Source organism: Oryctolagus cuniculus, chromosome 7 (assembly GCF_051225735.1).
Source record: "Oryctolagus cuniculus isolate XC-2025 breed Fujian yellow rabbit chromosome 7, ASM5122573v1, whole genome shotgun sequence".
Lineage (NCBI taxonomy): Eukaryota > Metazoa > Chordata > Mammalia > Lagomorpha > Leporidae > Oryctolagus > Oryctolagus cuniculus.
This window is the reverse complement of record NC_142873.1, coordinates 125853338-125879571: the sequence shown is the minus strand read 5'-3', so window position 1 is coordinate 125879571 and position 26234 is coordinate 125853338. Positions and strand designations below refer to the sequence as shown.

The following is a 26234-nucleotide window of genomic DNA, read 5'->3' as shown; positions in this document are numbered from 1 at the left end:
GCACTCCCTCAGGACTGGGGGATTGCAGAGTCCTGGCATCTTGTGATCACAGTAACAGCACCTACTATTCTTCGACAGCTTTCTCTGTGCCAGTGCATTGTGGGAGCTATGTATGTGAACCGGCTCTGCACACCTGCGTGTGGCCACACCCTCTGTCCCCATCACACAAGTGAGGTTCTCCTTGAGCCGTTTGTCCAAAATCATGTGGGGTGAGCACTGGGGGGACTGTGAGCCCTCGCTCTCCTGACCCCAGACACATGCTGTCAATCATATACCTACCTTTAGAATCGCAGGATAATACAGCGTGAAACAAAGTTTACAGTCTTAGAATTGTAGGACACCAGACTCCTACAACTGGAGACACTTGAGCCTTAGGAGCCGTGGAATACTGGGAAGAGACTATCTCAGATTTTCAGACTTAAGAACCACGGTTGGGGTGGGGGGCTGGGGAGGGTCTTTGGGGGTCTCTGGTTCTGCCCGTGGGCTCAGCCAGGGTAGGCACCTGGCTGGAGGTACAGGGCAGGGGGCGGGAAATGTGGGCTTCCTGTCTCCTGACCCAGGGTTCTTTCCCCTGTGGGTTTCTCAATCAAGGCTTTTCCAATCATACTCTTTTACAGCTGCTGCCATAAAGCTGTGGACTTTTGCTCCAGAAAGCACATAAAATAACCCATTATTTGCCTCTTAACCCGAGCTTCTGTTTTACATCTTAAGTCTAAAGTGTAAGCCTCATAAAAGGTAATCATCTAAGGCCTGTTCAAAGAGAAGTCATAAATTGGTCATTTAGCCCAATCAGTCTTTATTGTGCTCCTACGGGATCCCCAACCAGTCCAAGCCTGTGCCGCGTGGCGAGGAAGGGGGTGCAGAAGCCTCTGTCCCGTGTCCCACACGCGGAGCTGCCAGACTGCTCTGGGGAGGAGTGCAGGGATGCAGAGGCAACCCGGTGACCGACAAGTCACAGGAGGCCAGATAGCCTGAGGTGGGGGCCCGGGCGGGCCAGGGCGGGCCGTGCAAACCAGAAAGTGGAGGAGGTGCTTTCTGCCTTGCATTTTTCTGCTGCTGGTTCTGAAGCCTTGCCTTGGCCCTGGGCCCCGGGTCTGCAGGCCATTTCCATTATCACACGGAGTCCCCTCCGTCCTCGGTCAGCTTGCATGGGCACACGGAGCTTTCCCCAGGATCTCCCAGCTAGCGGTGGGGAAGCAGGGATCTGCTTTCTCAGCCTTTGCTTTCAGCCATGGTGCAACACTGCTTTAGAGCTGGGCCTCTCGTGACCACAGGTTTACGGTGGGTGATGTGCCAGGTGTGCAGGGCTGGAGGGCAGGAAGAGAGAGGGCCTGGCTAGCGAATCGCAGCTCCTCCACACCCCGGCTCACCCCCGGCCCTTGCTCTGAGCTTCCTTGCCACCTGGTGGATGAAGCAGACAGACCCCGGGGCTGGAGTCAGGCTGTCCTAGGGTGGGCCTAGACCCACCTGCCCCCGGCAAGCCAGACTCCCTGGAATCATCAGTTCTCGTTCCAAAACTCCTCACCAGAGGGTCCTCCCTGCTGTCTCCTTCCCTCTCCCTAGCTCCCCAGTCTCCCCAAAGACTAGGAGAGTCCAGGGAAGGCCCTGGCTGCCCCTCCTGTGGAGTGTGTGCCTGGGAGATGCTGGTCACTCACGCCCTGAGAGTGTCTGCTGCGGGCTCCAGGGGGACTGGGAGACGCCTGCGCCTGGGACGAGGCCCTTGGTCACTCCCCTCACATCGGGAAGTTACCAGCCCCTGCTCGATTCCTTCTCCTGACTGTAGATCCTTCCCTCTTCACACCCCAGGCCCCAGGCCATGTGACCCATGCCTAGGTTCACGTGGGAGTCTCCTCGCTCATTCCCCCTATCCTGCCCCTCAAACCAATGTGGTGGGCACTGCTCGGCGGAGACCCCCCGTTGCTCTCAGGATGCCATCGTGGCGCCTTTGTGGGGCTACCAGGCTACCCAGCATCTGTATCTGCTGCCTCTTGGGCTTTCCTTCATCCTCGTCTCTTTTATACCCTGGGGCCGGGACCTGGATCTGAATCCTCGCCTCCCCACTGCGGGCAGTGTGATCTTGCCCAGGTTACTCAGCCTGTTAATCTATAAACTGGGTGTGATGAGAAAACTTCCCAGACTTGTTGCGAAGATTCAATAACAAAACACTAACGTACTTACAACCTTGGCACCTCGTAAGCACCCAAGTTGCTGATCATTCGGGTTGAGTCGCAGTCGTGTGCATGAAGGCGCGCGCAGTCCCGAGTCGCTACTTCACAGCCTCCTGGAAGAGGCTGCTGCAGGATGGAGACAGATTCAAGAGGCACTGTGGGCTGGCCCGTGGCTGCTGTGCCTGGCAGTGTGCGGCAGAAGTGACCCTGTGCCGGCTCTGGGTCTGCTTCTAAGAGAGCGGGTGGGGTTCCACTTTGATCTCGGGTGCCTTGGCCCACCCTGCAAGGAGTCTGCGGGAGAGGCCCTGACACACAGGCCCAGAGCGCCCAGGGCTCTGATCACGCCCCCCAGGATCCGGACGCCTTGCCCCACTGCTAGCTGAGAGCTACTGAGTGACCCCAGGTGACTTGTGTGCAGCTGATGACCCGGCCAGCCCAGCCCTGCCTGAATTCTTGACCCATGAAATCAAGGGGTCATAATAAAATGATTACTGCTCTGAGCTACTGAGCTTTGGGGCAGTTTGTGCAGGGCAGGAGACAGTGGAAGCCATGGCCAAGGGGGGGGCTGGGCTCGCAGAGGAAGACTGCTACCAAGTGACACTAAAAGTGTTTATCAGTGTATTATTAAACATCTAGGGGCCGGCGCTGTAGTGCAGTGGGTTAACACCCTGGCCCAAAGCACCAGCATCCCATATGGGCATCGGTTCGAGACTCGGCTGCTCCATTTCCGATCCAGCTTTCTGCTGTGGCCTGGGAAAGCAGTGAAGGATGGCCCTGGTCTTTGGGCCCCTGTACCCACATGGGAGACGCGGAGGAGGCTCCTGGCTCCTGGCTTCGGATCGGCGCAGTCCCGACCATTGCGGCCAACTGGGGAGTGAGCCATCAGATGGAAGTCCTCTCTCTCTCTCTCTCTCTCTCTCTCTCTCTCTCTCTCTCTCTCTGCCTCTCCTCTCTCTGTGTAACTCTGACTTTCAAATAAATAAATAAATCTTTAAAAAATCTAATAATAAGAGATTGAAACAAAGTTTTAGAAAATATCTTAACATGTTATGAACTTAAATGAGCACATTGGTTTGCATAGCTTAAGCTGCAGTTACAAATGCTGCATTTTTGAATTCTCCAAATTTATGAAGCAAACAGATGAAACATATACAGAGTGGTTAAAATGGTCGGCTACGTTTCCACTTACAGCTATCCTGAAAGCCTGAGTTTCATGGTTTAATTCATTTCTTTATTACCTCTGTACTCAATGCTATATCTTACTAGGATTTTCTAAAATAAGATTTATTTATTTATTTATTTGAAAGGTAGAGGTAGAGAGAGTGAGAACGAGAGTGAAAGCGAGAGCGAGAGCGAGACAGGGAGTTACGGAGAGAATCTTCCACCCACTGGTTCACTCCTCAAATGGCCACAATGGCTGGGGCTGAGCCAGGCTGAAGCCAGGAGCCAGGAGCTTCTTTTAGGTCTCCCACATGGGTGCAGGGGCCCAGGCACCCAGGCCACCCTCCACTGCTCTTCCAAGCACATTAGCAGGGAGCTGGATCAGAAGTGGAGCAGTGGGGACTCGAACTGGCACCCATTTGGGATTCAGGCACTAAAGGCAGCAGCTTTATCTGCTGCATCACAGAGCCAGCCACTCTTAATAGATATTTAGATATGGATTTTGATACCTGGCTAGGGTGCAATAACCTTCAAATTGAAAAATAATACGGACTCAGACCAGGATTTGGGTCACCAACTGTTTCTCTCTCCTTTTCTTTTCTTTCTCTCTTTTAGATTTATGTATTTATTTGAAAGGCAGAGTGACAGAGAGAAAGAGGGGGAGACAGATATAGTCCCTCTTCTGGTTCACTCCCCAAATGACTGCAATGGCCAGGGCTGGGCCAGGCTGAAGCCAGGAGCCAGGTACTCCTCTCTCCCCCATGGGGGCAAGAGCCCAAGTACTTAGGCCACCTTTGGCTGCTTTCCCAGGCACATTAGCAGGAAGCCGGATTTGAAGTGGAGCAGCTGGACTCGAACCAGAACTCTTTCATGGGATGCCAGCTTTGCCAGCAGTGACTTCAGCCACTGCACCTCAACGCTGCCCCCCACCATTGATTCTTGACTGGGCATGGGCTGTGGTTGCTTCTCCCAGGAGTTTCAAGACAGAGCCAGCGGCTGACAGAACAGGCTGCCTTTTGGGGCTTAGTTCTCACTTGCTGCAATAGTCCAGTTTGTAAGTGCGGGTCTTTCACACCGTGTCCAGCAGCTGTGTTGCAACCTGCTTCTGTCTCCCCCAAAATGTTCTACAGTGCAAGTCTCACCCTGCCAGTGTTACATAACCCACTGTGCTGTCGCTGCGACATACGGATGGGGTCTGCGAGCAGTGTTTGAGACTTCAGATACTTCTTGTTTTCTTATCATTAGTGGGGTCATCTGGAGGTTTCATGAGAGGTGAGGGACTGGGCTGCCTGTTTTTCCTCCCCCCTAAAGCAGTCCGGTGATTCATCACTGAGAAGCCCCGGGAGGAATGCATGCCCTACTCGATTCCAGGGCCCAGGGCCTGCTGGGCCAGGTCCCCCGGGGCTCATCTTCCACCTGACTGCCCGCCTCCCCGCCCAGGCCTTTAGGTTCTCAACGTGCTTCTTACCTTTTCCATGACGTGGTGGCTTGCGCGTGGTTCCCTGTGGTTTTCCTGTCCCGTCTCCATAGCTAGAAACAGATACACGACAGTGTTTTATGAAGACTGACATTCACTAGAAAAAATAAAATAGGCTGTGTAAACATTCCCGGGCTTATTGAAATAATAAAAGTGAATAGATCTTATTATGTTTACCTTCTAATTACAGCCACCTTTTTGTCTGCTCCGTGTTCACTTTCCGGGGGAGTGTCATGGAGGCACAGCTTCGCGGGAACTTGCCTCCTCCTTATGAGCCAGGTGGTTCCTCCCCTGCCTCTCTGCTTTGTCCCCGTGATCACAGCTTGGCTGGTGGAAGGCACTAAGGCACCTCACGCCGCTGGCCGCTTTGGAAACACGCGGCCCTGGCAACCGCTAGAGAACCCTGCTTTCTGGCAGCAGCCGCGCTCACCCTCTGCTTTGCTCTCCGAGGCGCAGGCGCACCGCCCTCCCACCAGATTCCTGTTCTTTTCTGCAGAAAATGGCACGGCTGCCAGGCCTGGGTGCTGGGAGAGAAAATCTGGCCCTGCTGCCCTGGCCCAGCTCTTCCGCAGGGTCTCCTGCTGTGCTGCCCACAGGTGGCCGCTCTGCCACGATGCACAGCTCTTACCCGTGTGGGCGGAGCCATGGGTGCCGCCCCCCCCTACAGCTCACTCCCAACGTTCCTCAAGGATAGAAGCGTGGGGAGCCCCCCCCCATTTGTTTGATGGAAACGGTCGGGAACGATGGAAGAGTAATCAGTCGAGGATAATATAGCTATACTCTCTGTGCTTTCTCTTGCAGCCCTGGTGGGTGAGTCCATTCTAAGATCACTTTTAAAGCATTCCCTGCCTACCTCCCAGTCCACCTCTAGAGAGAGCCTGGGTCCCGCCCGACTCGCCCCTGCCCCTGCCCAGACTCCCCCCAGCATGTCTGTGTCAGAAATTTGCACTAGTTCCCTAAGGGTGGATAAAAATGAGTTTGCTCTCATTCCCAGTCTGGTGGACACTGGTCCACTCTCCCCGGTGTTAGGACCGACGGCTGGCCTGGATGATTAACGCTAGAAATGCCCACCTGCTTGTCCTCAGGATGGGCCCAAGACAATGGATATCAACAATTGAACTCCAGTCGGCACATTTCCCAAGTTCAAGCTACTTAGGCCCAGGTGACACGGGAGGGACATGCACACTCAAGCTCCGGGTGAACTGTGTCCCATGCAGCCCTGCCATTTGCTAGCACTAGTCCTCTAGGTATTGTGTCCGGATAGCTTTCTACCTTCTAGCTTAGACTATTTGGTGAACTACTGTTAAATAACGCACACACACACACACACACACACACACGAGCAGGATGGCATTTAACACAGCCAGAGCAAAGAATAGCATGTTTTGTGTCCTTTCACTTTTAAGGCGGTAATAAAAATCTATAGAAATACATCACCGAACACAACCACATGTGATAATTTACATGTGCTAATACCTACTTCAACTCTGTAGATGTTCCCAGAAGGGGACTGGAGGGCACTTGCTATATGCGATGCCACCAAGTGGCCTGTTCTGTGGTTGCCCGAGACAAGTGGATATTCTGCTCCCAGGGCAGAAGTCACACATAGCTTGCTCTTTTTTTTTTTTAATTCTTTTTTACTTGTTTTAAAACTGGGATACATTCTCATGACTTCAGAGAAGTTTTAAAGGACGCACCATATATTGAAAAGCCCCGTTGCCCACTGCTGTGTCCTGCCGCCCAGCCACTGCCCCCAGAGGGTCCAAGGCCACCGGCATCTTGTGCCCCTTTGCTGAGCTATTTTATGCACTGTCGGATGCATGTGCACATGTGGTCTCCCCCACTCGTTTTAAGAAACCTAAGTGAAAGCACACCACATGTGCTGTGCAGCGCACGTGTTCCCGCTCCTGGCGCAGCAAGAGGATCGGTCCCGCGCACCTCATGAGCAGTTGCAGGCGTGGCGCTGGTGAGGGTTTCTTAGCGTATGTGCCTCTCTGCCATTGACCGACGCTAATGCTCCACCATTACAGACAACGCGACCACCGGGAAGTCTTATATGGCCATCACTGCACACAGGTGCTCTCTGCAAGGGTGAATTCCTGGCCCTGGGGCTGCTGGGACACCGTGTGTGCACATGGGTTTGATGTTGCAGAATTGCCGTCCAGGGGACACTTCTGTGGGCGTGGGAGGCAGGTGGCCTCTACAAATCCTTGCCGACAGGGCACAGTACTGAAGTTTTTCATCACAGCCAGCCTGGTCGGTGCAACATAGATCCGACTGAGGTCTTAATTTGCCTTCCTGTTGTAATCATGCGCGTCTTTCTGGATAGTTCAGAGCTGCTTGTGTTTCTGCAAATGGTGTGTTTTAAATCCTTTGTCTATCTGGGGAGGTGGGGGTAAGATGTGGATCTTTTTAATTGATTTTCAGAGTTTACCTTTTGAAGGAAATTTACTTTGCCTGTGTTATGAGTTGGAAGTATTTTTTCCCAGTTCATAATCTGCTCTTCAACTCCCTTATAAATAGTTTTTGCATGTTTGCTTTTCCATATGAACTTTAGCAAGACTTTGTGAAGTTCCAAAAAAAATTCTGCTGATACTTTTATTGAGTGTTTTTCCCACTGAAGAAAATTTATAGTCTTTTATAGTCAAATTTATCAGCTCCCTCCCCCACCCCCCGTGTGCCGTCTCAGTTTTGTTGTGTTTAGAAAGGTCACCTTTTCTCTGAAGTTATGAAATCCTTCCCTGTGCTTCTTCCGAGCGTTCTCGCACTCAAGTCTTTGATCCTTTTGGAACTTGTCCTGTGGTAAGATGTGAGGCTGCACTCGGCTTTAATTGGCTGCAGGGACTGCTTGCTGTTTCCATGCTGTTTATTGAGAGCTTCATCCCCCCCCGCCCCACCCCTTTCTCGATGCCACCTTCAGGATACACACATCCTAGCTGGCAGTTTAGACTCTTGCTGGATTTTTCCCTCCATCCTGGTGCTCTGTTTGTGTGCCAGCGCCATATTGTTTTAATAAATGTGGCTTTAGAAATGTTGTTTTAACTATACGGTTGGCCATCCCTCGTTACTCTTCCTTTTTAGACTTTTCTGGAATAGTATTGCATACTTACATTGCCATATAAACTTTAGAATGGACTTACTCAGTTCAAAAAAAAAAAAAAAACCCACTGTTGATCTTTCCATTGGGATTGCATTAAATTTTATATTAACCCAGAGGGAATCGACATCTTTATGACGCTGTGTCTTCCCCTTCGGGATCATTCCCCTTTGTTCCAGTATGTTTTTATGTCTCTCAGGAGTGCTTTAAAGTTTTCTTCACATAGATCATGCGCATTTCTGGTTATTATTCCTTAATATTTTGCCTTTATTGTTGTTATTGTAAGTTTTGTTCCTGTCACGCTGTAGGCTCTGAACAAATGATATGTGTATATATTCGAGCTACTTATTTTCTATCCAGTTGAGTTACTACTCTCAGTCTCTTGGTTGATTCTCATCTCTTCATTTTTTTGGGTTTTCTGGTCTACTTTACTGCATTGGCTAGGACTGGAGCCAACTGGACTGGTGCTGGAGATCCGGAGGTGAACCAGGTATTATTTCTGTTCCCAGGGAATCTCAGTCTAGTGGGGAGATAGTTCCAGAAGTAGATTGTCTGAACACGCTGTGCCGGGTAAGACGAGAGAGCAGAGTGAGTCCTGGTTCCAGGGCTGCCCAAGGTCCAGATGCTGAGGTTTCCGCTGGAGGGTCCAGGAAGTGGCCTCCTGCCCCCAAATCCGCACCGACACCTGCATTCCCTCCTGTGAGCTGAAGGGGGCGCCCCTCCCCGTGCCACCCGCAGCCCCTCTGCTGGGATCCAGGCCCCTCCTGCCCGCCTGGGACCATTCGTTGTTCAGCCTCAGGCTTGCTGCCTGGCCCGCTCAGCTGGCTCCTTCACAGCACGCTCCCTCCTCACCCATCCTTAAACACCAAGAAACCCTCACATGCCAGCTAGAACTGCGATCTCCTGTAGTGCCGCTCTCCCCTGCCTGGGACAACTGGGTGTTCTCCTCTCAATCCAAAGGTCAGCAGCAGTGACCTTAGGAGGCTCCTTCTACTAAGCACCAGGTCCCTCGTAGGAATGCCCTTCTTGACCCCACTGCCTGCTGACCTCCTGCTCGTGTCTGAGGACCCAGCTTGCAGGTCACTTCCTCCGTGAAGCCCTCCCGGACGTTCTGGACCTTGTGAGCCCCTTCTGCTCTGGAAGCCCCCTGCCTATCAGCCGAGTGTGGTGAATGACGTTGTCTCCCGGCAGAGAGAAGGCCTTGGGGCAGAGCTGTCGACTCTCGCAGCTCCAGAACACACGTCTGACGAGCGGAATGATCTGGTGTTTTTTAAGATTTATTTATTTATTTGAAAGTCAGAGTTACATAGAGAGAGGAAAGGCAGAGAGAGAGAGAGAGAGAGGTCTTCCATCCGCTGGTTCATTCCCTAATTGGCCGTAACGGCCAGAGCTGCGCCGATCTGAAGCCAGGAGCCAGGAGCTTCTTCCAGGTCTCTCATGCAGGTGCAGGGGCCCAAGGACTTGGGGCCATTTTCTACTGCTTTTCTAGGCCATAGCAGGGAGCTGGATCAGAAGTGGCGCATCTGGGACTTGAACCGGCACCCATGTGGGATGTCGGCACTGCAGGCGATGGCTTTACCCTCTAGGCCACAGCGCCGGCCCCCAGAATGATCTGTTTAACACCCACAGTAATTCTGCAAGGCACAGATGAGGAAACTAAGGCTCAACATAGGTTGTCACTCAAAGTCCCAGGGTGAATCAGTGGGGAAGACACTTGGGTCAAGTCCAAGTTCAGGTCCAAGTCATGTCTCATCTACTCTCTGTCAGGACAGAGGATGCTGAGCTTGGAGCAAACAGGTGTGGCATCTCAGCTGGGAACTTTCCAGAGGGCGCCCTTTAACAAACCGCTCCACCCCCACGTGTTCCGTCCTTTCTCTGTAAAATGGGCACAGTCACGCCCTCTTCCCGCTGGGGCTGCTGTGCAGAGCCAATGAGCATCCGTGCAGGCTCCTGGCAGAGAAGGACTCAGATTCAGCCAGTGTTTAACTAAGTCCCCCACCGTGTGCCCGGGGCTGTAATTACCCAACCTCAACCCAAGGGATTGCTCTGTGAGTGTCAAGGTGGCGGAGGGGCTGGGGGCCGTCTGCAGCGGCAGCCCTCACGCTCTTGCTCCTCTCAGCAGCCCGCGATGCTCTGTGGCGGGCATGGGGGCTGAGACGGGATCCCTGCTGCAGCACCCAGCTACATTCCCAAGCACCTGCAGATGCTGGCTGAGCCTCCGGGCCAGGGGCACACACTCGGGCCTCTCGCCCTTGGATCTCAGAGGCTGCAGCCGGCCGTGGGCTCTCTGCGGAGAGGAGATGGCGCAGAGACAGCCCTGATGAAGAGTTTTACCAAATGTTCAAGGAACCATTTTAATTCAGAATTGTCCTTGATGTGCCTCAAATTTCCTTCAGAGTATTCTAGAAAGTTTTACATTTATTCCGATATTGAATTGTAAATAGAAATCAAACACAGTCTAATGATGCTAAGAACTGGAAAAGGGAAAGTAAATCATTAAGGATCAGTGAGAGGGTTCTCTCTTAATGTTCCCACATGTGTATTTTCATTTTACGTGGTCGAGACAACACTTCGTACATAGATTATAAACTGTCTTTCTGCTCCAAACTAGCTTGCAAGCAAGTCCTCAATTAGGATCAAGCTGTGTGTGGTTATTTCTAGTAGCTGCCCAGCACTCGGGCTGCGTCTCCTTTCCCCCGCCAGGCTTCTGTTGTTGGGCGCTTTGTGTTCACGCATGCGCTGTTGCGCGGATGCCGCCCTGGGCGTCCTTATGTGCGAGTCTCGGACCAGCGGTGGAATTAGGAGGGCGAGTGTGAAGATGCTTGGTCCAAGCTTCCAGAGTAAAACCTGCCACTTTAGAGAAAGAGAAATACTGGTTGAAATACGGAAAAAGACTTGCTTCCTTTCATACGGCTTCTTCCGCAACTGTGAGTTCCTCTCAACACGCGTGGGGCCTTAAATACTATTGTATTGTTGCATTCGCTCCGTGGTAATATCAACCGAGTGCATTAGCACAAGCTGAGTAGAGAGAAACAGCTGGAGAGGCAGAGCAAGTGTTAGGGGAAGGCACCATTGTTGCACATCCGTGCTTCTTCCTGCCCTGCTTTCTGCTTCCGTCCCCACCAGGCACTTGGGGTACTTTGGAGATGGTGATGTTTCGAAGCCAGGAAAATGAGGGCTGAAGACCCGGAGATGTGCCCAGAACATGGGGTGGAGCAGGCAGGCCAAGGCAGACTCCAGCAAGACCGGTCTGGGAAGCTGCCACCTGCTGCGGGCTTGGCCCATCTCACAGACAGACTCTAGGTGGCGCTGTGGGCGCAAAAGTTTTGAGTTGAGGAATCTGGGGCAAAGTTGTTAGGTATCTGGGAGGAACAGAGGAAGGAGGTGAGCAGAAAGGATTGGAGAGAGAGAGAGAGAGAGAGAGAGAGAGAGAGAGAGAGAGAGAGAGAGAAACAGAGAGAGGGTGCCTCAGGCTGTGCTTGGTCCTGAAGCCACAAAGTTAGCTGAGGGCTCACTCCTTCCGTCACCCAATAAGCATTGCTGAAGGCCCACCTTGCCCTGGCCATGGCAGATAAAATCCTGGCTGGGCAGCCCATCCCTGGGGTCGTGTGGCTTATGGAAAGCAAGAGGGGCCGACATCAGCTAACCCCCAAGTGAGCAGACAGTGGCATCCACTCAGCCTAGAGGCTGGGGGCTGGCAGTGGAGGAAGTGAGCGGTTTGCCCAGTGGAAGGTCCCTGAGGCAGAGGTGAAGGTAGCCAGGAGAGGAGCAGGGGAGAGAGACGAGCAGGTGCAGAGGCTGTGAGGAGAAGAGACAGGCATGGTGGAGGAACAGAAAGGAGCATCAGGGTCAGCTTGGGGGTGGGGGCAGGGAGAGGGCGGGATGAGAGATCCCGTGTGGCCCATGCAGCCTCGTCAGCTGAATGTGGACACGGACGGGGACTATGTGTGTCTCCCGCGCTGAGGGCCGTCCCTCTCGCTGGCCTCTGGACTTGGACACATGGAGGGGTGTCGGTGCCGCCGTGCAGGTCTTGGAAGAGGAAGGTCGTGAATGTGACTTGGGGTACCTTTGTGGGACAACCATTTTCTCTCTGCTCTTCCTTTCTTGAGTCACAAAACAGGGGCACCCAGGCTGGGAAGCCCCTGAGAATACAGTGGACAGGTGCAGCCTGGCTGCCCTCTCCCTCTCCTGACCTGGAGGGTGGTCAAGTTCCCCTCCGCTCCCCTTCCATGTGGAGAGGCCGTGGGGGCCAGGACCCTTGAACCCTCACTGTTCCCATTCTTGGGGCTCAACAGGCCAACCCCGGGGCCTGCAGGGTTCGCTCCGCTGAGCCATGCTCACCTCACTGCCCCACCCACTTGCCTGGGGGCAGTTGTAAGAAGCAGGGTGGTGGCCACACAGTCACACAGCCACGTTAGCCGACTACTGACGCGCTCTGCTCATCTCCCTCTGTGTGATTCCCAGTCTTCCTCTTTGCTGCCTCAGGCTGGGAGAGACGGGTCGGCTTACTGCCCTAGAGCCAGCTTAGTGCCGGTGCCAGATGGGTCTGAAGCTTGGAGAAGAGGCCCTGACCAGAGGACAAATCAGAGCCACCAGTGGGAGATGGGACTGGGGGAGAGGCGCCGAGGCCGGGGGCTGAGCCACGCAGAGCTCAGCACCTAAGGCCTGGGAGAGAAAGGCGGTGGGCACAGTCGCCAACACAGGATGGGTAGAAGGGAATTCCCGAGGGGCCGGTGTCACGGAAGCCTGCAGAAGAGGGACTGGCCAGCAGGGGCACCTAGATTAAGTGACAGGGAGGCCACTGTGATCTTAGCAAGCCATGTGTGGCCGAGTGGCAGAGATGGCTTAGCCAGCCTACAGTGGAGAAAGGGACTCGGAGACGGGACGGAAGTAGCCGGTGTGGACAACCCCGTGGATCAGACACCTGCCATTCGTTTCCGGGGCCTGATTGCTACAACATCTCCCCAGTTTGCAGACTGCCCTGCTGCTGGGTCTTGCTGAGAAGCAGAGCCTGCTGACCGCTACACATCAGGAAGGTGCCAGATACTTGTCTTCCCAGCTGGCCTGTGCCGAGTGAGCTCAGGGCAGGGCCTGGCAGACAGGAGCCTCACCCCAGATGTGGGGTGGGGAGCTAGATCTGGAGACGTGTCCTGCAGCGAGGGTGGCTGTGGAAGGGAGCTCTCCTGGCTGGCAGGGCAGCAGAGGTGGTGGCCGGTGCAGGGCTCGCCGTGGCACAGGAGCTCGGGGAGTGATGATGGAGGTGAACATGTAATCCCTGGCCCATCTCCCAAGCTGCTGCCAGTCCTGTGAGCCAGCCCAGTGCTCACGCACCTGCCTCCCGGCCAGGCCTGGTGTATCTGCCGCTTCTGTAACGGATCTTATTGAGGAGCAGCTCAAGTTCATATTAAGGTGCATAACATGCCTGTCACCCTCAAAGTTACCTGTGCCTTTCACCATTTCCTCTCCCATCTCTGACTCCACTGAAGCACTTGTTTCTAGGTTTATCGATTAGTTTTCCTGTTTCAGAGGGCTTTTGCTTTGTTTTAAATTTTTATGTATTTGCTAGAGGCAGGAAGAGATAGAGATGATACGGAGATAGCGATAGGGAGAGCGAGAGCGAGAGCGAGAGAGAGAGAGAGAGAGAGAGAAATTCCCATCCACTCCTTCACTCCCCAAATGCCCACAGTAGCCAGTGCTGGGCAGAGGCCAGAAGCCCCGAACTCAATGTGGGGGGCAGGGACTCAAGTACTTGAGCCCTGACCTATATCTCGCAGGTTGCACATTTGTAGGAAGCTGGAAATGTCAGCTGGGACTCCAACCCAGGCCGTCTAATGTAGGCTGCGGGTGTAGTAACTGGGTCTCACGGCGGAAGAGAGGCGTGGACTTGCCATCCTCGAGGCATCTGAGCACAGGTGTTGGGTGGGTGAGAAGCTTGGACTTTCAGGGAAACTCAAACATCTCTTCCCTGGCCTCTTTCCGCCCGCTCGCTGATGCTGAGCTCCGTCTGTGCAGGTGCTGGCTCACCTGCAGGGGGCGTGTTTGTAGGAGAGGGCTTTCCTTCTTGCCCCTGAGGAGGGCATTGCCCTACCTGATATACCACAAGTGTGGCCGTCCCCGGCCCTGTTGGTGAACAGAGCGGTGTCCCGTCTCTGGCTACTGTGAGTGAAGCTGTTACAAACGTCTGTGGAATGGTCTTTGTATGGACATATGTTTCAATATCCTTTTAATCAGTTCCATTTTTGCTGAAACCAGCCAGAGCTGACTTCGGATGCTCATGGCCGTGAGCTCCGGCTGCAGCAGAAGGGCAGCCGTGAAAGTACCTGGCAGCTGGGCGGGGATGCGGATCAAGGAGAGGACTGTGCTTGTAGGCTCTAGAGGACTGCAGGATGCTTGTGTAGGGTGGCTCAGGATCTGGCGGGGCGGGGCGGGGCTGGGGACAGTTGTTGAGAGAAGTCCTCGGCCTGACCCCCTGCAGAAGTGCGTGCGGAGAGAGCCTGGAGCCCAGCGTGGAGCAGCAGGAAGCTGAGGGAGCCCTGTGGAGGGATGGAGAGAGGTCTAACAGGCTCAATCCTGTTTCCACTGGTGGCTCAGGGCGAGCTGCTTTACTGTTGGAAAGCATTCCTTCCCCACTTTAAAGAAAGGGAAACTGAGTCTCAGAGACATTCCACAGGGAGCCTTAAGATGTTAGGCGGGAGCAGCAGAGCAGGGATTTCACACGCTCCCCCATTTAGTCGATATTGACTGGGTCCTGCTGTAGTCTCAGTGGTGGTCCCGGCCTTCGCACCACTCTACCAGGGCTGCGCATCCTCACTCTTGCCTTGTGCGTTCCTGATGATGCTGGGCTCGGCCAGCAGAGTCCTTAAAGGAGCTGTGTTTTCATGATTGCCGCTAGAAACACGTGCTCAGAAAGGCACAGCAGGCTAATCCTCCGTCTGCGGCGCCAGCATCGCATATGGGCGCTGGTTCTAGTCCTGGCTATTCCTCTTCCAATCCAGCTCTCTGCTGTGGCCTGGGATAGCAGTAGAAGATGGCTCAAGTCCTTGGGCCCCTGCATGCACATGGCAGACCCAGAAGAAGCTCCTGGCTCCTGGCTTCGGATTGGCACAGCTCCGGCTGTTGCGGGCAACTGGGAAGTGAACCAACAGACGGAAGACCTTTCTCTCTGTCTCTCCCTCTCACTGTCTGTAACTCTACCTCTTAAATAAATAAATAAAAATCTTTAAAAAGAAAGGCGTTGCGCCTTCGGCCTGTCCCAGGAGGAACACAGCTGGGCCAGACCTGAGCCCAGTGCAGCTGGGGGCACTCAGCAGCTCTCAGCGTGCGTCCCGGTGCACCGCTGCACCGGGAACAGCCAGGCAGCTCCTGAGCACAACCATGCCTGTTGCTGTGAGCTGCTAGCCGGGGGCGTGCGTCACTGATGGGTACGGGACAGGTCCTGTGCCGACTGCAGAGATGCACCAGGTGCTGTCACTCTTCTCGGACTCCCCGTTTACTGAAGGGGAGGGTGGCGTCATCTGAGATTTAAAAAAACAAATTCTAATTTCTGAAATTCATATCTACATCTAAGAGACAAAATGCAAATTTTCTCAAGGCTTTCTTTTAAGGGGAAGCAGTTGGCAGGTGAGAACTGTCCTTGCTGAGCTGCAGGGAGCACTTAGCAGAGCCTGGTCTGTGCTGCCAAGAGGCAGGCGAGCTGGCGGGGTCTCTCTGGAATGATGTTGCCAAACACTGGGCTCAGCAGCTCCACGACCAGCACCAGCAACTGGCTTAGGAAGTGACATGAGCTGGGTTCTTTATTCTGGAGTTGGATGGAAGCACAGATGTTAATTATTTGACCACTTTATTATTTTTCTCAATACATAACAATGATGTCTCTGAAAACGTTGTAGCTTGCAGAGGTCTTTTTAAAATCAATTAATTTTAATTTATTTGAAAAGTTGGTGGAGGAAGGGAGAGGGAGAGGGAGAGCGAGAGGGAGGGAGGGAGGGGGAGAGAGAGAGAGAGAGAGAGAGAAAGAGAGAGAGATTGATTCCATCTGCTGGTTCACTCCCACAAAGGCCCCCCAACAGCTGGAAGAGTATTTGGGGTAGAAGGAACAATGCGTGTGAAATCCTAACACAGAAAGACTCTGGGATGGTTGGGAGTCATATGGAGACCAGGGTGATTGATAGAGGTTGAGCATGGAGAGGGGTGGAGTGGGTGGTATCAGAGGGATGACCAGGGCACTGGTGGGACTGGTGATTTCACTCTAAGTCTGGGGTTCCCTGAGCAGGAAAAGTACAGGCTGTGATTTCCACCATGAAGGAGCACATGGCCTTGTGGTGTGCAGGTGGAGGGTGGGTGGTGACCTGGGCCATGGGGACCTGGATGGGAGGCTGGCAAGAGAGGGTGGCTGGCTCAGGGCAGCCGCAGTAGGGATGAGAGGTCCATTTCTGGGTGTGCTCTGACAGTTGAATCATCAGGATGGACAGAGCACAGGGGACGTGTGCTCGGAAGGACCCTGTGTGTGGGGGCACCATTGCAGGGACATGGTGCTGGGGATGTGGGGGCAGACATCCCAAGCTGGGCTTTGAATATGCTGAGTTGGAGATGCCTTCTGATGTCCAAGTGCAGGGGTTCCAGTGGTGGCTGGGTGTCAGGGGAGGGGGGCTGTTAAGGGACTGGGGAGAGTGTTCAGTGTTATGGAGTGCCCGAGGCACTAAGGGAGGGAGCATGCCTAGGGAAGATGCCATTTAGGCAAGATCTTGGCCACCTGCACGTGCCATCCCGTGGGTCGAGTGGACAGACATGTGCGGGAAGAGGAGGCAGGAGGCGCTGTGATAGGGATCTGAGGAGGGCAGGGTCAGGCTGGGAGCCACGAGCCGGGATGACTGGTACAGGGCAGCTTGGGCTCCACAAGGGAGAGGCTGGGCCGTGCCAGTGCCTGGCTTAGAGTAGCTGGGAAAGCACACGCGGTCTTCCGGCTCTCTGTGCGCATGCCTGCAGCCACTGCCTGCCTGTGCAGTGTGGGGAAGTCACTCTTGTCTTGCAAAACCTCAGTGTCCGTGTCCGTAAAAGAGGGCCAGCAGCACCGACTTCTCGGCGTCCCTGGTGGCCTGCGAGCGAGATGTTAGGAGAGCTCTTAAGACACTGGGTATTAATGGATGTTTGTTGCTGGCCATGGCTGTGTGAGATGAGAGCTTGAACGCTGTTTGTGAATGCAGATCTTATTTAAGCCAATGAGAAGTGATTTTTCTTTACTGTTTTTGTTTGTATAAAAGGAACAAATTTCATGTATTTCATATATAGTTTTTTTTCTTGACAGCTAGAGTTAGTGAGAGAGAGAGACAGAGAGAAAGGTCCTCCATCCGATGGTTCACCCCTCAAATGGCCACTACGGCCAGAGCTACATCGATCCAAAGCCAGGAGCCAGGTCTCCCACGCGGGTGCAGGGACCCGAGCACTTGGGCCATCCTCCACTGCCCTCCCAGGCCACAGCAGAGAGCTGGACTGGAAGAGGAGCAACTGGGACTAGAACCGGCACCCAAATGGGATGCCAGCGCCACAGGCGGAGGTTTAACCAAGTGAGCCACGGTGCCGGCCCTCATATATAGTTTTAAAGAAGATAATGATACTTCCCACCCTCCCCTCCCCCCTCCCCCTCACTCCTACCCTCCCGGCTCCTTTTCTTTCTTATTTTTATTTTAATTTTTACAATGACGAGATTGGTGAAGCCACTCCTAAGGTCTCATGTGCAGTCTGTTGCTATAACGTGTCGCCGTAAGGAGGAGCCGGGAGCTTGTGGATGAACTGAAAATGCTGCCCAGCTGACCGTGTGGCTAACACGACCTTGATTACGGGCAGTTGCTGTGGCGTGTTGCATCAGTGTGTTCTCAGAGGGGTCTCCCGGAGAGAATGCTCACTCCAGGAGCCTTTCCCTGCGCCCCCTGCCAGTGGCCTGCTGTCCAAATGTCACCTGCCGATTGATCTGCTGGAACTCTGCGAGGTACTAAGAGGAAAGAACTTCACTTTTCTTCCAGCCAGCCCTTCAGTGGGGCCCATGGCAGACCCTCCCCACCCCGAGGGCCTCTCCCGGGGTCCCACCGCCTTTCTCGTCACTCTCAGCTCCTGGAAGAGGCTCCTTTCTGTGGATTGATAATTCCTGGAAGTTTCTCACTGAATTCAGGGTAACTCCAGACCTCTTATCCTCACTGGAGGCTACCCCGCCCCTCCCCCAGGGAAGGACCCTTCATGGGTGAGGTTCGAACGCTGCCTCTTTCCTCTCCTCCTCCCTGCTGCACTGGTGTCGGCTCCCTTAGCTGGTCCAGGCACAGCTTCTGCTTGCCCCACTGGGTGTTGGCTCTCCTTGCTGGTCCAGGCACAGCCTCTCCTGTCACTCCCCTGGCCTGCAGGGTGCCCCTGGGCAGTGGCACTTAGTCCATGCTGAGCATCGGGCTCTTACTTCCTGCAGGACAGATACTAGCATCATCCCCATTTACAGATGACAACTCAGAGAGGTTGAGTCACTTGCGCCAGGTCAAACAGGTTATCAGTAGCAGGATGGGGGCTTGACTCTAGGCCTGTCTGATTCTAGACTTGTGTGTTCTACCACTCATCTGCCTCCCTCACCAGCTCACTCTTAAAAAAAAAAAAAAGATTTATTTATTTATTTGAAAGGCAAAGTTACAGAGGGGGTTGGGGAGAGAGAGAGAGAGAGAGCCTTCCATCTGCTGGTTCACTCCCCAAATGGCCACAACAGCCAGAGCTGGGCCAATCCAAAGCCAGGAGCCAGAATCCTCCTCCAGGTCTCCCACGTTGGTGCAGGGGCCCAAGGACTTGGGTCATCTTCCACTGCCCTCCCAGGCCACTGGCAGGGAGCTGGATCAGAAGCAGAGCAGCTGGGACCTGAACTGGCACCCACATGAGATGTGGACGCCATCCATTACGCCACAGCACTGGCCCTACTGGCTCACTCTTTATCTCTTGGCTCACTCTGCCAAGAATTACTCTTTTGTATTCTATGGGCATAATGGGGATTCTTTGAATGAAGTCACTTCCTGGAGTGCACCTTGGAAACACGACCCCACGGTTCAGTAGAATGAGGCTTCCTGTGTCGCATCATAACCTGTCCCCACTGCAGCTTCCTAGAGGTGCTATTTATTCCATCCACTTCCTGTGTGCTGTTACTTACATTTTATAAAGTTGCATTTTGCATGAAAAGCATCTCCTGAGTGTTGATTCAGCATCTATTCGATGTCCAACACTGGTTCAGTTCAAGAGGGAAGGTAGTTTCCGAACTTCGACATGGAATGTGTTTGGAAAGTTGAAACATGTACAAAGCTTGCCAACAATCCCAGGATGTATGTGGTCACCACCCATGTCGGGTGCAGGAGCTCGAAGTAGAGGCCGGGAGGATGGGAAAGGGCAGGGTCTGGAAGAGGACGTCACAAACGTCTTCCTGGAGAATATGGGGCTGGAACTGAGCCTCGCAGGCCTGGTGGAAGTCGGAGCAGTGAAGGTGAGAAAGACATGTTTCGTGTGTTTGCCACAAGGAGGGAGCAGGGGCCCTGCGAGGGAGAGACCGACCCAGCGTGGGTGCAGGAGGCCTCCTTCCAAAGGAGCCTCGCTTTCAGAACCCTGAGCCTCTTTGCTCCCTGCTTGGGGATTTTTATGACCCCATCCATCTGTTTGCAGTCAGCCTCAGGTTTGCTTTGAAATTCGAAAGCTGAAAGGGAAGTGTTATATTGGAGCCAGAGCAGGAGGCTGGGCAGCTCTCTCGGAGCAGAAGGGAGCGGCTCCGGCGAGCACAAAGAACATAAACCACGCAGGCCGAGCACCTCTGCTGCTGGCCTGCATCCTGGGGAGAATGGGATCCGGGTGCTCGCAGGGGTGGTGGAGGATCCGCCGGGGGCGGGACTTCCGCAGCCTCCACGCCACCAGCAGGGAGCCTGCGAGGGTGCGTGGCCCAGCATGGAGATGCGAGGGTCCTCCAACGGGGGGCTCGGTGCCTGATCCGGATCCGGCCGGTCTCTGTTTGTTTCTCTTTCCTGCTCTGGCAGACGGGCCTGGGCCCGCTGGGAGAGTTGGCTCGGCCTGCGTGCCTCCTGACTTCTTCGGCCCAGCTGCCACCCCCTGCATTCCTTAGGAGTCTCCAGATCCCAGAGGGACAAGAGTTGTTTCCATCCTCTCGAATAAAATGGCAGTCATTGATCAAATCCAAGATCCACAGTAGGGCCTCCAAGCGCAGCCCCGAGCCCTTACTCCCTCAGGGCCACTGGCCCGGAGGCCACTTCCTACCTCCTATGCTTTGTGGGGCTCCAGCCCGCTCCCCGAGTCCTCTCTCCACACCCTCCTGCTCTGTCACTCACAGAGCCACCAGACGCTCCCAGCCCCTCCACCCCGGCCCCGTGTATTTTGGAAGTCCTCCTGGCAGGCTCTGTCTGATCCGTCCCGTCCACACTCCACCCTGCATGGCTGCTTTCCCTGCCTCCTGTTGCAAATACCCCCTAAGCCTGCTCTCTCTGCGCCACAACCAACCTTGCACCCTGGGTGTGCTGAGGCATTCACTGCAGTGTGCTTGGCATAACTGCTTCCAACACAGATCTGGAGCGCCTCCCCATGTGCTGGGGAAATGCGCTTTCAAATTTACTTTCATTTTATTAGAATGAGGTGAGGGGGAGAGAGGGAGAGAGGAGAAGACAGGAGAGGGGAGGGGAGGGGAGGGAGGGAGGGAGGGAGGGGAAGGGAGGGAGGGAAGAATCTTTCATCTGCTTGTTCACTCCCCAAATGCCGCAACAGCTGGGGCTAGACCAGGCAAAAGTCAGGATCTGGGAATTCAATCTGGGTCACCCATATGGGTGGCAGGCACCCAAGTATTTGAGTCATCACCTGCCTCTCAGGATATACGTTAGCAGGAAGCTGAAATCAGAAGCAGAGCCAAGACTTGAACCTAGGTATTCGGATGTGGGGTGGGAATAGCCCAAGCAGGGACCCAACCATTGTGCCAAATGCCTGTCCCAGACGGTCGCCTTAAAAGCTAGTCGAAGGGCTGGAATTGTGGTGCAGGGGGTTAAGCCACAGCCTGCAGTGCTGGCGTCCTCCATCACAGTGCTGCTTCCAGTCCTGGCTGCTCTGATTCTTCCCAGCTTCCTGCTAATGCTCCTGGGAAAGCAGCAAAGTTGGCCCAAGGACCTGGGCCCCTGCCACCGGGATGGGAGACCAGGATGGAGCTCCTGGCTGCTAGCTTCAGCCTGGCCCAGCGCTGGCTGTTGCAGTCATGCAGAGGCGGGAGTCAACCAATGGACAGAACTTCTCTCTCTCTCCCTCCCCTTGTCCTCTCTGTCATGCTGCCTTTGAAATAAATAAATAAATCTTAAAAAAAAAAAAAAAAGGCTCCAGCCACCAGGCAGCAGCTAGTTGGTAGGCTTGAGCATTTGATACAAAGAAAATATTTTTTTTCCTAGGAGGTGGCTTTCAAAGCCCGGCAGTTAAATGCAAAGGTGGGAGGGTGGAGCAAGACCCTGAAATTCGCTCCAGACAAAGCTGGAAGGCGGATTAAAGATCACCCACCGCAATCCCTGCATCTGTCACACGGGGCCCCTGCGTCTCAGTGATGTTCCCTGTGAAGTCAGGGGCAGAGCGGGCTGGAAGCCAGTGTGGGGCCTGAGTTGGCCACACCTCTCCATTTGTGCCATTTGGGGTCCCTGACTGAAGGCTGGGGGGTTGAGGGTTGAGGACATGTGCTGTATCCATGACCACAGCGGGTCTGGGCCCGGGCCGCCTGCCTTTGAGCACATCATGCTGCTTCCCACCCTGGACAGCTGCCGCTCTGTTAAGGAAACCACGCAGGGCTTGGGAAGAAAGCAGGACCGCTCAGGATGCTTCCTTTCCCACAGTGGAAGCGTCAGCGGCTCTCAGCCTTCCCGATCCAACGTCTCATTGTATTGCGGATGTCTCACAGTGACTGCACTGAGGTGAGACTCAGGGATCATGGAGCACACCTACCAGAGGAGTTTTAAAGTTAATATGGGGAGGGGCAGTGCTGTGGCACAGCAGGTAATCCTTCACCTACAGCGCTGGCATCCCATACAGGCGACAGTTCTAGTCCCAGCTGCTCCTCTTCTGATCCAGCTCTCTGCCGTGGCCTGGGAAAGCGGTAGAAGATGGTCCCCCTGCACCCATGTGGGGGACCCAGAAGAAGCTCTGGGCTGCTGGCTTTGGCCTGACCCTGTCCCAGCTGTTATGGCCATTTTGGGAATGAACCAATGGACGGAAGAGCTCTCTATTTCTGTCTCTCCCTCTCTCTGTTACTCTGACTTTCAAATAAATAAATAAATCTTTAAAAATGTTAATGTAATGGCCCAGCTATCAGGAAGAAGAAATACAAGGAAAGTAGCTTACAGTAACACCACGTGTCATTCGGCATATCGGCATCAAACGTGCACAGTACCACTTGCAAACATAACGCAGCCGTCAAAGCTTGCACCCGTGAGTCACTCCACGTGTGACAGCTGAAGTGCAGGGTGCCTGTGTGTGCCGCTCCATTGTCAGTCGGGGGCTTTTTGGAAATGGCAAACAACTCTCGGTCAAGTTAGGAACAGAACACAGTCTTCTGTCAACACACGTGCATTCCTGTGAGGTCCCATGCACATTACAACGTTGCAAGTAAATACTTTGTGTTGTGTTAAAGGATTTAGCTTCCAGGCTCAGATAATCACAAATGGGCTTTGCTCTCCTAGTGAATGTTTGGCAAAGCTTGGACAAATTGTGCAAGATGGTAGACAATTCTTCCTCTAGGGCTCTTTGCCGGTCACCAGACATGAATGACCTGTGACCACAACCTCTCTCCTCAAACTGTGTGAAATGCCCAGCCCTCCACAAGCTTCCCAAACACCCCTGAGCAGTGACACAGCCCCCAGTGGGAAGCACTAACTCAGAAGTGTTCTGGAAGCCGAGTCAGGGCGGGAGGCTCCCACCTGTGCTGGGCCTGGCCGTTGGCATTTCTTTCCGTTCTGCTTGTGGGGAACACAGTCTTGGACAGCACTTATCAAGCACATGCCTGTATTTTTAAGACTGTTCACTCAGGGTATGTAACAATGAGCGAGTCTAGATTCTGCAGACATGGGCCTTGTTTTCAAAAGCTGTTTAAGGGTGTAAGGTACACCAAATCCATAACTCAAGATCGAATGCCTACAGAGCCGGGGACATGTGTGGTGTGAGGCGGGGCAGACCCAGGGCCGGCTTCCACGGGGAGGTAGCAATTCAGCTAGGCCCCGAAGAACAGAAGGGCCGAGAGATGGACGTGGTGACTGGTGGGAGCCGGGGTGGTTCCACCTGGCTGGATTGTGGTGTCCAGGGGAGGGCAGGGGCCACATGGTTGGGGAGGTCGCCTGGGCAGACTGCAGAGGGCGAGGGAAGTAGGATCCCAGGGAAGGAGGGAGCAGCACCGTCCCCTGTTAATTCCTGCTCTTTGAGGAAGTGTCCTGGCCTAATGGTGAGCTCCATGTGTTTTGTTTTTGCCACTCAGTGTCTGCTTCTGGGAAGGATGTGTCTCCAGCTCTGCCCAGGGCAAGGCCGGCTCCTGATGGCTCTTCGCAGCATGCATGTGTTTTTTATACCGTGTCTACATGAGCGGGCTCTGAGCACAGGGCTCTGTTTTGGAGCAGCAGGCTTTGGGAACCCAGGGGAACCAGACTTCGGCCCAGGGCTCCGAGTCTAGGTGAGCCACAGTGTGCCAGAAGAGGGGAGTCCAAAACTCAGGCTCTGCCTCCACCTGAAGGCACCGAGAGCCCTGGGGAGACGCCTCTTGGCGATCCTGTCTGTTCAGGCTGGGCCTGAGTCCCAAGGTGGAGACCCAGCCTCTCCAGCCCCCCCACCCCCCCAGCCTCGCTCCTCCCTCATCACCTGTTGGGAGCCCACTATCACAGGCCAGGCCGAGCAAACACTGCCCCCTGGTGGCGGGTTCTAGCAGGCAGGCGAGCCACTGCCTTTCCTTCTTTTCTTTTCTTTTCTTTTCTTATTTATTTATTTTATTTGAAAGGCAGAGTTACGGAGAGCCAGAGAGAGAGAGAGAGAGAGAGAGATCTTCCATCTGCTGGTTCACTTCCCAGATGGCCACAACGGCTGGAGCTGTGCTGATCCGAAGCCAGGAGCCAGGAGCTTCTGCCAGGTCTCCCATACCGGTGCAGGGGCCCAAGCACTTGGGCCGTCTTCTACTGCTTTCTCAAGCCATAGCAGAGAGCTGGATGGGAAGTGGGGCAGCCGGGACTCAAACAAGCGCCCATATGGGATGCCGGCACTGCAGGTGGCGGCTTCACCCACTATGCCACAGCGCCGGCCTTCTGCCACTGCCTTTCAAGTCCAAATTCCTGTTAGGTCCAGGGAGGCACCTAGGGTGTGTGCCTTTGGGTGTGGCTCCGGTGGGCGAGCTGCTGCAGAGGGGCCGAGCGAGGGCAGCTGAGCAGAGGCCACCCTTCTTGGGGGAACCCTCAGTAGTGGTCAAGGCCTTTCCACTCCTGGCCCTTCACATGACTTCATGGAGCAGGCATAGGACAGAGGGGCGGGCGGGGCTCAGTAACTACCTTCCTTCCTCCTCCTCATCATGGCCACCACCACAAGCACAGCACCACAAGCACTCGGGTTCTACAAAGCACAGGTGCACCCACTTCACCCTAGGTCCTCATGGTAACTCTGGGGTTGGGGCTCTCCTTTTCCATTTTTTAATGGGAAAACTGAGACTCGAGGGGAGGTAGAGATTGGCCCGGGGACATCAGGCTTTTACGCTACACCCTGCCACTCCTCCATGTTTCCTGCGGCTCCCTGCTGCCTGTTGGGCAGCGTCCCCCAAGCCTCAGCCTGTGGGCCACAGCCCCTGCTCCTGAGCCCAGCTGGGAGGCCCCCAGCGGCAGTGGCAGCGGCGGCGGCGGCTGCTGCTTCAGGGCCTGGCCTGTGCTGCCTGCAGGGGCGGCTGCGGTAACAGCTAACAGGGGCGGGGGCCTTGGTCTGCAAGGCATTTTCACATCTGCTATGACTTGAAAACCTCATCACCACCTGGGCCAGGACGCTTTAATCGCCCCCGCTACAGAGATGAAGGAGTGGAGCCTGGGCGAGGGCAAGGGACAAGGTCGGGGCTCAAGGGGGAGGGCTGCCCGGCTGAGTCCCAGAGCCTGACCTCAAGGCGCCTGGCCTCCTGGGAAGCTGGGTCACGAGTCCCTGGGTGAGGATCCCCCTTGCCCAGTCGGTTGCGGCCACTCAGCCTGGGTCCCAGCCTGCACTGTCTGCCTGGACCTGCTGAGTCTGACCCCAAGCAGTCCCTTCTCCCTGCATCCACCCCCTCTTGCCTGTTTCTCTGTCTCCCCGCCCAGGCCCCTTCCAGGCGACTTCCTTGTTCAGTCTCCCTCTTTGTCTCCACCCTGTGTGTCTATCTGTCTGTCACTCTGGTGCCCCATTCTCCTCGAAGTCTGCACGTGTTTCCCTTGTACCTCTCTAGGTATTTCCCCCTTGTTGCTGTCTCCTCCTGCTGCTCCCCGCCCAGCCCACCTCAACCCCAGTGTCTGGTCTGGGGGTCTGCGTGCCCGCCTGTCCTGGCCTGGGAGCACCCGTCTTCTGGTTTTAAGCTGTATTGCTCTCTGTTGGTGACGGATCAGGGAGGAAGAGATGGAAAAATAAGAAAATAGGAAACACAAGAACTGTTTGGCAAGCCCAGAGCCGACCGACATCAAACATGATTTTAGGAATATTTTCTGAAAATAATTTCATTTTACGATGCCACAACAGTGGCGGCCCGGCCTGCCTGGCTTGCTGCTGGCGGCAGTGAGTGCAGCTGGAGCCCCCGCCCTGGGCTCCACCCGGCCGGCCCTGCCCCAATTCCCAATTCCAGAATTCCATCCTGCAGGCCAGGCCACAGGGCTCCCTCTGCTTTGGCAGGCCTGGAAGGGAGGGAGGAGGGAAGGGCCTCCTGCCCGGCTCAGCCAGCCCTGGAGCTCCCACAGCCCTCAGTTCCTGGAGCCCAGGTGAGCAGTCCGGGCTTCCTGTTCCCATCTACCTGTAGCCTAGACGCGCAGCTGTCCACACACCTCCTGTATTAGAGAGCTCCATGAGCAGTGGGGTCTGGGAAGCCCCGCCCCTCACTCAGCCAAAGCTCCTCCCTGAGCTCCCCCTGCCCCCTGGGCCGGGCTCCTGGCTCTGTGGCTGTGCAGAGGGGCCTCCCATCTGGTGTGGCTTATGGGATGGGGGTCCCCTGGCCCCAGGGATCTCTTCTCAGCTGAGGTGGCCTGTTTCTCCACAGCGGGCTCTTTAGAGGGAGCGGCTCGGTGCAGGGACTCCGTCTGGCAGCGCAGCAGAGGTGGGCCAG

At 54.8% G+C, this 26234-nt stretch overlaps 1 long non-coding RNA gene across 1 annotated transcript; it reads right to left on the bottom strand.

The window, feature by feature from the left end:
* Positions 1-787: 787 nt before the first annotated feature.
* On the bottom strand, positions 788-5123 carry LOC127493693 (uncharacterized). Its single transcript, XR_007924142.3, has 4 exons — positions 4984-5123; positions 4798-4859; positions 2175-2398; positions 788-1307 (listed from the first exon to the last, which is right to left on the bottom strand). It is a non-coding gene; the product is annotated as an uncharacterized LOC127493693 (long non-coding RNA).
* Between the last annotated feature and the right edge of the window lie 21111 nt (positions 5124-26234).